The 12,200-nt window shown below is 35.4% G+C and overlaps 1 protein-coding gene across 7 annotated transcripts in view; it reads right to left on the bottom strand.

The window, feature by feature from the left end:
* The window catches only part of Exn (Ephexin), a 120,719-nt gene that overhangs the window by 46,199 nt on the left and 62,320 nt on the right, over positions 1-12,200 (bottom strand). The gene's annotated exons all lie outside the window — the stretch shown is intronic.

Here is a 12,200-nt window from a genome sequence, read left to right as displayed (position 1 = left end):
TTTATGACTCCTGATTTGAATGATAATGGCGGTCACGAAGTGACGCGTGTTAGAGCATAAAGAAAAGTTATTGTCTGGTTATAATGCACTGGAAAAAATATTTTTTCCTGTATGGAATGTATGAACTTATCTACCTATTTATGATATACATAGAAATTTGTATTATGTATGCGGTAGGCAAATGTCCAACAGTAGGTAGATGTCCTACGGCTGATATGGCGATGATAGAAATTTTATTCAATTTACTAATAATTAAACAATTTTAGGCGTGCTAATTTTTCATTTATTGATACGGTTATTTTTTTAATTGGTTGTTCTATTATTTATTATATTGTATTATATATTTGTCTTCGGTAGAACATTAACAAATCATCCAACAGTGATAGATAACACAAGTTTAATTCCAGTTATTGCAAATTTTAAATTTTTGAACAACTAGAATCGTAACAGAGAATTTATATCCATCCTTATTTTCCAAGAATGTGTCAAACGTTCATTGTGCCCTTAGGCCTTTACGTACGTGGCTATCTCATTCTGTGAGTGCACCTGAACCCTGCGCAAGAGTGCAAGTGGGGTCAAACAGAGTCGTGATCAACTTTCCCCGACAACTATGAAATTTGAGGTACTCTTAGTACCTAACCTACTTAGAATGGTAAACAAACATTTGTAAATAAATCCTTGAATAAGTCCCAAGTATATACTACTAGTAATACTAGTACCACATTACTACTACTACTACTACTGTGTGTATAGTGTGAACTATTTCTGTTGTACAATAAAGAGTCATTGTCTTGTATTATATATTCTAGAAATTAACAAGAAATCTATTTGATCGAAATGCGAACGCTATTGTAGGTGATCTTGTAAAGATTTGGACCACACTAAAGAACCACGACCCTTTTAACTTACCAAGTTATCACCACAAACGAACCCTATTGCAGGTAAGATCGTAATAAGTATATTTTTATTAGGTAAATCTGTTTTTGCACACGGTATCTACTTATTCGATTATTCGATTGTCATCGAAACTATAAATATATCATGTTTCTAGTAAATAGAATCATTGGAAGTGTAGGTACTAGGTAATATAGGTATGTATGCGTGTTAAAAATTACCACTGACCCAAACCGAAGAAACCGGGCTTTATTGACTTACTTATTAATATAGTGATATTGGTTATGTAGTTAAGTGATCTAACTTTGTCTTCGTTGGGATATTTAAATTAAATTTGAATGCCTTCTGATATTAATTTGATCATTTGTTGACTGTTATACAAAATTCGTAATACACCAATTTAATAAGCATTTGCATATGAATATCGTCCAGTACAAATGTAACTGCGTTGCACAACGTGCGCGTGCGGCGATTTCCGCTCGAAATTACGGGGAACAGCCATCGACTAGGGCTGCTTCCTTCACATTCACATACTGTGTGTGTACTCACGAACGTGCAACTTATTTTTATTAAAATGAGGTTTATTGTTTGCTTCTCCGAATTTGTATAATTTAGAGTTATTAATTTAGTTCGAATAGACTGTTACTTAACTGAACTGTGGGCTATATCTTCGGCGTCTCGCTTACTAAGTAAGGTAGAGCCTATTTAGCTAGTCAGATTTCAATAATAATGACGGTTTTCACAGAGGCGAAATCGCTAGATGGCGTTAATATCGTGAGGTTCGTTTGACGTTCGCATGCGATTGGCTCATTTAGTTATTTAACCAATCACGAGCAAACGTCAAACGTCAAACGTACCTCACAACACTAACGCCATCTAGCGATATTTCGTCTTCGTGAAACCCTCATTGTAGTTTAAAAAATTAAAACATGTTGTCATGGTAACTGCCTACCTAAGTGCTCCATAAACTATCTTTTGTAGTTACAAATACAAGACTATTCTTACAAGCCCAAACATGGCTGGATTACATTGTTCTGTCTTGGACAAAGTCTTGGAATTTCAGTGTCTAACTTCCAGTGGCGTAGCTAGGTAACCTAGGGTCCTGGGGCAAATAAAAAAATGGGGCCCACTGCTATCAAAACTGGTAAGGTTTTTTGTAGTAAAATCATTATAAATACAAATACTTTAAAAATGCCAAGCAACTTTATCGTCAGCTATAAAGCAGAATTTCGAGGGCCCCCTGAGCTTGAGGGCCCCGGGGCACTGCCCGCCTAGTCCCTTGGTAGCTACGCCACTGCTAACTTCCGACTTTATAAACAGCTTATCAATATTACTATATAGACATCAATCAGAATTACGCATAAAATTGCCAAGTTTCGTATCAATACAACAAAGAAAAAAAAACTGTACATTCATAGATACAATTGACTCAAAGGTTCACTGGTAGAGATCCCTTAACGGGATAAGTCCACATTTGTACAAGTATCTCAGTTTGTCAATTGTGTTTTGTTTCTTTTCTTTTGTACAATATAGAGTTTACATACATACATACAATTTATAGTTATAAGTTAAGTTAATATAAACGTCGATTTTCGTCCAACCTCTTAGTGATCGCAAAAAATCAGAAGAACCCGATGAAAATGAAACAATCTAAGGCTTAACAAAAATTTACTAGACTAAGTAATTTATGTTATTTTATATAAGATATTTTTTCTTGTTTGTTTTTATATTGGGAGTAATTATTTAACCATTGAACTGGTTTAAAAAAAATCACGTAGATACGTACGTACTATACTTATTAACAACTCCATGTTCACATCAGGCATTTTTTTTTATCTCGGGAGTGGGCAAATTTTATGCGGAAAAATTGCGGGTAACAGCTATATTTGGCAAACTCTGAAACTGTAAATATTTCAGGATTTATTTCAGGGCCATCGTGTAGAAGAACCCTTTAGGTTAGGTTAGATTTATAAAAATCTTGAAATTTTTGCAGTTTCAGAAAAAACTGTTGGGAAATGAAAAGTTGAGAGATGAAACAGGTTGCCAAACGTTATTCGCCGAAACATTAGTAAACCTCTATAGTTTATATTATTTAATTGCTACGTTACACACTGAAATAACTTGTCCGATTCTAAGTTATTTACGGCTGATGAGACCACACACTTTAAGTATGCCCAATATGCTGGTGTCGTAAGGAAGTCGTGGACATTTCCACTAGTTTTAACTGGGTCACGACGAGGAAATAGTGTTATTGCATCCGACCCGATCCCATCTCACAGATGAGAAAAATTGGGAAATCATATCGTTGAGCAATTATAAACATGTTAGTCGCAAGACATTACAAAATGTGTTATCTTGTTTTTAGGGTTCCCTTATAGGATCACTTTTTGTCCGTCTGTCTGTCTGTCAAGACCCTTTTTCTCGGGAACCCGTGGAGGTATCAAGCTGAAATTTATATCAAATTCTGAGGCCTACTGTCCCTATTGGCGCTGTGAAAAAATCAAACTTCTAAGCCAATGCAATCAAAAGATGCAGCCGTTTATGCTGCAAATTTCCGCAAATTTTAGAAACTCGCAAGGGAATCAAAACCTTACAGGGTACTTCCCGTGAACTCAGAATCTTGAAATTTGGTATGAAGGTAGCTATTATAACACAACCAACTAGAAAATTTTGATATTTTATGTCTGTCTGTAAATATCATTGTCCAATATAATCTGACCCCACACTGCGTATATTTTGCTTAAGAGTAGGGCTCTGCATACACTGGATGTATTAAATCTCTCGGAAAAAGCGAGAAATATCTTCAAGACGCGATTCCCGTTTACTTACATACCTATAAATGTGTACGGAACCCTCGGTGCGCGAGTCCGACTCGCACTTGCCCGTTTTTTTACATGTTTAAAAAGTGTATGGCAACATTGGCAACCCTACAGGCGTCGGCGGTGGTCGGTTTAGGCACACGCGGAGCTCTAGAAAGTTCTGTACGTGAGTGAATTTGAACTACATCTTACACAAAGCTAAATAGTTCTTAAACGTTTTTTCGCTCGCGTATTTTTCTAATTGGTACAAGAGATATATAACATCGATTAACTAGTAACTTTTTACTTTAACTTTAATAAATACACTGGTAAGTTTGTCAGTCTGTGTTTATATAATATAATGTACATGTAACTCTATCAAGCTACAACAGCTGGACATAAATGGATGAAATCTGACGTACAGATATAGCCTGAATGGCTTCGAGAAAAGTATGGTACGGCCGTGCCTTTGTTTTTGTTTTGCTCGACTTGGCGGGGGCACTGCCGTGCCCCCAGATGTAGTTGGAACTCGGATATGACATATAGGCTGCTTTTTATTTCGATATTACCACGGGATATACGCATGTAAGATCCAGAATCCTCATTTGCTAAGTCTAGAGACAAGAAATTTTGCACAGATTTTCTTTATACATACAAAGTTAATGAAAACCACAATGAATGTTGCGGGTTTCTATGTGATTATAGTGAAATCCCGGAATCTCAATTTAAAATTCCAGACATTATAAGTACAAGTAAAATCGCGGGAAAAGGGCTAGTTCTCTTTATTTATTAGTTTTCATATTGTATGTATGTCGTACAGGTCGATTCACGAGTGCTAGCACGAATGGATTGAACGAGTGAATGAAAGTATCTGTTATTAATTATTATTATTCCCCTCAATAGCGGCCTTATGGCTTGGAGCAATGTCAGTTACGATGACAGGGCTGCGGTTGATTCTGCAGAACGCCAACAGTTTGACAGGAGCAAGAAAATATTTTTCAAAAGAGAGAGAAAAAAAAATCCTTTTCGGCCGAACGCTGTTGCGGGAGTCACGTCACACTGCTATAAGGTGTTGTTATTGATTAGAACTATAGTATTATATTATTAGAGGATATAAAATCACACAGAATGATAATGAAAGGAGAATATACATAACGAAGGAGGGATTTAAAGTTAACAGGGCGAGTAATGTAAGTGGGGAGGTCATACAAGGAGGATGACAGCTTCCAACATTCGAAAAATAAATGAAAGTATTTTATAGTGTGTTACCAATTTGAATACACTTCACACAAATGTGAAAATGTCATGGATATGTTATTTTCTTACAAAAATGTCTAAGTGACATTACTATCGTTCAATCCATTCGTGCCAGCTCTTGCATTGCTTATCGACCTGTACACGTAAGAGTTGACCAAACGTTTACTTAATAGTTGCCTGATTTGACTTTGACCAATGGTCACGATAAAGTCAAGTTTAGAGCGTGTCTTAGCTAATTTACCTTCTCATGTTTGTCTTTCATCTTTTCGCTATTTCCTAAGGCCATCTCGCTGCAAAAACGAAAATTTAGTTTCAGATCTATGTTCTGTGTGTCATCATGCCATTGTGTTAGCACTGTCAAGTTTAAACCAGGTGTAAGCATCCCTAATGTTTTTTTAGTTTCTTAGGAAATGTGTAACTTTAATATTTTTAAAATAAATCGTCTTACTTATGCTACTTAATATTCTAACAGAAACAGAAAACTCTGACTGTTGTCGAGTCTGTCTGTCTGTTACGCTTTCACGTCAACCACTGACCGATTTTGATGAAATTGGTATTAAGTATTTTAACCCAAGATCAACATAGTCAGGTCAGATAACCTAGATTCGTAAGCAGTAAGAAATAAAAAAATTTGTTTAAGCTTTTGTAAAATTCAACCTAATAGGTCGATAAGTTTCTTGAGCTTCAAAACGAAAGCGTTTTTCGAAGGCCGAGAAATTTTGTAACTTGAAAATAATGAAATTCTTAAGGATTTCCAGACCAATATAAGAATAGAGTATCGCTAAATATGTGTAGAATGCTTTGATTAATCCGGGTTAGTTATGATTAATCTCGACCCTCTTTGAACTTACATAATAAGGTGTCAAGAGTCACTAATGTTGCAGGGTAGAATACACGTCGATTGTTAAATCATGTTTTACTGAACATATTTATAGCCATGTTTTTAGTAGAGTAAAACGTAGAATTTTCTATGTGCTATTATTGGCAAAATAGGAATACTTCCCAAAGTTACTATTAAGTAGCTAGTACTTAATATTCTATCACCAGGAAATCCTCTTCCACTATCAAGGTCTTACATTTTATAACATAATGACCAATTATGTAATTATTTCGTTTAATTAACTTCATCAAATAACAATAACCCCGACGATGCTCACGTTTAAGTAAACTTATAAACACACGATGCTCTAAAAAGGTCATTTTATAACACGAATAAGAAAAGGCGCAGTTACAGTTCCATGTAAAGTTAAAACACAAGATCAATGTAGGTAACCAACACAACAGACTTAATCAACAGGTGAAACAACGAACTGGCACACAAACCCATATTCTCGGACAAAAGAACGCATTCAAAATTCGAACAGCGTTTTTCGAAGGCCGAGAAATTCCCTAAACGTGTAAAGTGAAGCGCCATAGTCCGTTGATAACTGTACTAGCTAACGGGATTGATCGACAGACCAATGATGAAGACGCGGAGAGTATTCGCTAAAGTAATCGATGATTAACGAATCGACAAGGTTTGATTAATCCAACGGGTTAGTTGATGCGATTAATGATCTCGATCCCGTTTCTTTGAACTTAGAGGGATAAGTAAAAGTGATTTTGATTACTGGTGAAACGAGTGATGTTTACAAATGGAAAAATAACCCGATTGATTAAACATCGTTTTTACACCTCTCCTTTAGAAAAGTAACTTTTCCTCCCTGACGAGAGGGAGCAAAGTGCAACTTTTCTGTTCAAGGCTTTTCTAAGTATTTTATTGCAAATGCCATTTTTTGAAGTTGATAATTGTAAAGCCACGCCATTTTCTAGGCTGGTTGATCTTTAATAATATTTAGAATTTGTTTTTTCAAGTTTCTTAATGCTCGGTGTGAAAAGTTGTATGAGCCACTCGGGAGCACAATTATTTTCATCTTGGGCGTTAACACTTGAATCCCTCATTACGCTCAGGATTCTACTTTAGAAGCCCTCGCTACGCTCAGGATTCTATTGTAGAATCCTTCGCTACATCCAGGATTCAATGTACGCCCTCGCCGTAAATACACCATTTTGCTCCCTTGTGACACAAATAACTATTAAAGCTTATCGGCGACTTTTTTAATTTCACTATTCAGAAGCTACTAGAACGAAGTTGCCTCTCACAGTTGTCTTTTGAAGTGTTGTTTATGGCAGTGAAAAGCGTACGAACACTTAGTATGCTAACTGCATGTCTTAAGAATGACATGACAACTAACAATATAGTATATTGGTTGTGAACGACCATCTTGGTATTGCAAATGACCCTATTCTATTTACAATCGCACGTTAATGTAAAACTTCTTTCATTTGCAGCCAAGCCTACGAGTAGCGGAGTATTATGATTGGTTATTTGGAGTCTTTTTGTATTTTTTATTTCAACTCCAAATTTGTTACTTTTAGGGTCATCCCTTAAAACCATATCGAAAATACAAACTGAGACATGGATGCACAGAAAAACCAGAAAAAGAGACCAGTGCTGGGAATCGAACCCAGGTCCTCAGCATTCCGTGCCGCGTGCCATACCCCTACACCACCACTGGACAGGAGTACAGACACGAATTTCTCCTATGCATACATATCTCAGTTTGCTTATTTCTACTACGCTACTTAAGCAGCAGCACTAGCGACATCTGCGATGAGAGCGAAACATAGATGTCTGTGCATCCATGTCTCAGTTTGTATTTTCGATAGCGGAGTATGTTTACAATTGTATACAAACTAACTGATAAGAGTAAGATGAGAATCAAAACTGCTTGTTTGTCACAGTAATGTTCGATTTTTTGAGTTTTATTATTATGATGTTGAAAGAAAAAACGAAAGTTAATGAAGTAGCTGCATACGAAAGTGAAAATAAACTAGTCTGATGAGTGAATTGATAGGAAGTTTCAATAGTTAACATTGATATCGTGAGAGCGCTAAAACAAATGTAGTACAATGAACAAAAGCTTAATGGTTACTTGACCTGAAATGTATATTTCAGAACTAAATTATTGTTATTATTATTTTAAAATTTATGACGGTGGAAGCATTCTACACTTCCACTGAACGTAGATATAGTTTAGATATAGTTAGTGTTTAGTATTGTAACTAAGGGACCCATACATCCCTATTTCCTGTATTATTATTTTTTGTTTTTTTTCTTTAATTGTATAATATAGTTTTTAAGTATTTTATTTGTAATTATATTTTGATGAAAAAATGACTTTCTGCCAAGTTTCTTGCGGCGCATTCTTCTTGGCAATGATGGTCTTTCCGAAAGCGCTGGTAGTTTAAAAAAATGACGTGTAAAAGTGCCCATTGCGGCCTATTTACTGAATAAATCATTTGAAATTTGAAATTTGAATTTTGAAATTTTTGAATTTTGAATTTTGAATTTTTTGAAATTTGAAATTTTGAAATTTGAACAAAATTTGCTGCATGCAGTAAGTAGGTATATGTAATTTTGATGCTTTTACAGTAATGACCATAGGTGAGGAAATAATTAAGTAGAAAAATAATCGAGCGAAGTTTTGCAAAAGATCAAAGTTAATTACGCCATGATTCTGAGGAATTCTTAGTTGATGATACTTACCTCACCTCACCAGCTTATTATGTTTCTGGGCTGATAAAAATCTTTCTAGATACTTGCCACATTTTACAACTTTAACAATCATGTAACAACAATGACGTTACATCTTTCCGTATACCTACCTCGTCTACTGCTAAGCATGTAATTTACTCGTGTTTGTCACATAATAACGTAATAATCAGTGGTTCCGAGATTTCACTGGATTGGAGAAACGCATTAAAGAAATATAAAGATACAAAGGGCCGTCGTAACCTACGCCAACTCCCAAACCTCAGATATGTAAATACTTGTCAATTTACCGACACCGCTTTCACTTTAGAAATGAATTATTTAATAATGTATAATATTATGTAGAAATCACTTAGTTTCATTAATTTTTTCGAGGCTGTATTATATACCCTTGGCATCAAAATGTAAGGTGTAACGTGCATTCGGATTACTTTTGAATATTGGAACGGCAAAACAGAAACAACAGTAAAAAGGTGCTTTTTTTCAATGTCTACTGCATCTTGCTAGCCTTGGTGAGGAATGTATAGCCGGCTACTCCTTTTACCGCGTTCGATATAGGTAGTTAGGTATTCGGCACACGGCGTCGCTGTGAAGACAGGATAATATCAAGCAAAACTTAAGCTTTATGCGTCATTTGCAGCAAAACACATACCAGCCAAAGAACAAGTCAGAGCGTCACGAACTGTAATGTAAGTAATAATAATGACATAAATTCTCAAACAGGTCATGACCATCAACCATTATTTCAACTATGGCTAAGCAAATCGATAAAATAATAGGTGACTGTCGATACATGCGCCACCCATTGTTTGAAAGAGACTATCTATCATTTCGTCATTACAAATAGGCTTAGTTTTCGGATACTGGTAGGAAGATAACGTTAAGATAATTAAGATAATTTAATTTTAAAAAAGTTGTTGACAATGAATTTTATATTATCTTTTACTGACCTTGGTCTTTGTTCAAAACTTTTAAGACAGGTGTAGGGAAAAGTACGCAATTGTAACTTCTTGAACATAACATAAACATCATGTGGATTTGGTTGACGAACAAAGAGAGGAAGTGTTGATAACAAATACAATTAGTATAGTTCCAGTAATACTATAATGTTATCACCTTCGTTACAGCCAATGTACACCTTTACCATTGCCGTCACAATCCTTATACGTGTGCAATACGTCTGCATTCATTGTTTCTATTGTGTTACTATTATGGAGGTGTGCTGGTTTCAGGCCAGATGCTAAAGACAACAGTAGCTTATTAAAAATATCAATCAACTTTTTAAATGCTTCGTCTAAAACGTAAAGGGTGGAGTTTTACTGTCCAAACCATACGAGTAGGTACTACTATCATACCCTATACTACACCATATGATTGTTTTGTTAGCACTATTTCGAGGAACGCAGTGTGCTAGACAATGGATTGTTTTAGATTCTATTGCCCGTTAATATAATCAATCTCCAAGTTAAATAACTATGCCATTTATTATAAGACCATTGATTTACTTCAGCTGCTTGTAAAAGGGAAATCACGGTTATGTATTTCCAGGAAAATAATAGTAAATGAAGACTGTTTACTAAATGAAGTAATGGGGAAATACGTCGGCAGATAAGAATAGAAAGTAATAATTTTAAACAACACAAAGGATAAGTAGGCGTGTATGGGATGCGGGTAGTTCTTTTACCAGTTAATCCTTGTAATGAGTTCCAAATAAAAAGGAAGGGATTCCCAAGGTTGAGCGAACAAAAGGACCGGAAGTGCAGACTTGTCAGTAAAAATAGGCATTGTATAGAGAGACAATGGGATAGATCCTGTTGTAAAACAATTAGAATTATTTAGTGATTTGTTAAAAACGCATTAAAAATTGAAGAATTTTAATTTCACGAAGCGTGTGTTGTTTTTATGAATATTTACTGTAGTGTAATTGAACAAAATATCGTAACGAATTGCATTTAAAATGGTGGTACATAATTGTTAACTACATAGTTATAACTTCTAGAGAAACTTTTATGTACAAGATAAACAAATTTAGAGAGAGTAAAATTAAGAGTCGTATTATTGAGGACAATGGACATGTCATTTTATATACGTGGGTTATTCAAAGAGGTAAATGAAACTTTTCCTTGATGTAGTCTCTTCTATTCGATATAATTCACAAACTTTAAACCTAAAGAAACATATGCGGCACTTAGTGCAGGTAGGAAAAATAAAGCTAAGCTAATAAAAATCTAAAAAAACGGAGAATAAAATCAAGATTTGTTGCAAATATAGGTATTTTATATTTATAATCTTCGACATGGGCTCAGCCACAGCTGTTTGTCAAAGCCTTTATCTCTTTCGCACACGCATACTGTTTAAAAAGGAACGTTTTTAAAAAAAGTACAAAAACAAAGACACTGCTTCGCGCGTCACGAGACTAGGTACGCATTGCATTGCATCTGCTGCGTTACTTCATATTGTTACTAAAGTTATTAACGTATACTCTGTAATTGCAGCCAGTCGCGCGGAACCCGATCTGACCTTAATAACTGAACGTTGCACATGTGGATTGCTTGCAGCTTTGCATTTACTATATCAATATTGTACTACTTTGGAGAAATAGGCGTAGCGCTTTCAAAAGTATAATTTCGAACCATACCCTCTGAGCCTTTATCATTTTCCCTAATACATAAATAGTATAGATATAAATTACGAGGCATCAATATACTTCTTATTTTCATGGCAAAATTGGCGGTTTCATGGTTGTTACCAATATTCAAACGTGAATAACCTGTAGATGATCTTTACTTTAGATGACGGATGTTATAATAATTTCGACAATTCCATCCGCATTTTCTTCTTTTAAACACTTTATAAGTATATCACATTATTATTGATGCAGTTAGCTATGTAGTTCGGGTATAATTTTGAATATGGCAGATATTATTCTGTTCTTAGCTACATTAAATCTGTTCAAACATTTCTAATCCTTACTTATGACCAAGTTCAAGTGCAAAAGTAGATAACACTGCTGTGTTGTTTTGTTAATCTTTCTCTTTACTACGAACAACATCCGATTTGCATGTTTCGATTGTTCGCATTAGGTCAGGCTATAATGTGAATGTGATATCATTGATGTCAAACCTATGGTAAATAGACGTGATACCTAACAAGCAACCTACCTACCTTGAAGTTTGTGTCTACTAGTATTTTAGACATATACGTATTAATATAATTAAAGTGTGTATTGATTATTTTTAGGTATTTAGCTTCATAGGATGACACACACACACACACACACACCATCACGCCTGTATTCCCAAATGCGATAGGCAGAGCACACGAAACGTTACCGCTTCGGAGCCACTAAGCAATTTTAGGTTTTAAGTTTGACAAAAACGGTACAATAGTGACAGGCTGCTAGCCTGTCGCCTACACGGTATACCTTAACCTATATCCTCAGTCGCCTCTTACGACATCCACGGAAGAAATGGAGAGGTTAATAGGAAGTCGTTAGTTGATAGGTAATTAACTCTGGTGGTTCAGTAAAGTTCAGCCAAGGGCTCATTGTGCGCCCATTTCGCAGTAGAAGCGTAGGTAGGTATCTCACAATGAGCCCTTGGCTGAACTCTACTGAACCACCAGAGTTAATTACCTATCGGTGCTAGTATTATTTC

Source organism: Choristoneura fumiferana, chromosome 5, assembly GCF_025370935.1.
Source record: "Choristoneura fumiferana chromosome 5, NRCan_CFum_1, whole genome shotgun sequence".
Taxonomy (NCBI): domain Eukaryota; kingdom Metazoa; phylum Arthropoda; class Insecta; order Lepidoptera; family Tortricidae; genus Choristoneura; species Choristoneura fumiferana.
This window is presented reverse-complemented; position numbering and strand designations above follow the sequence as displayed.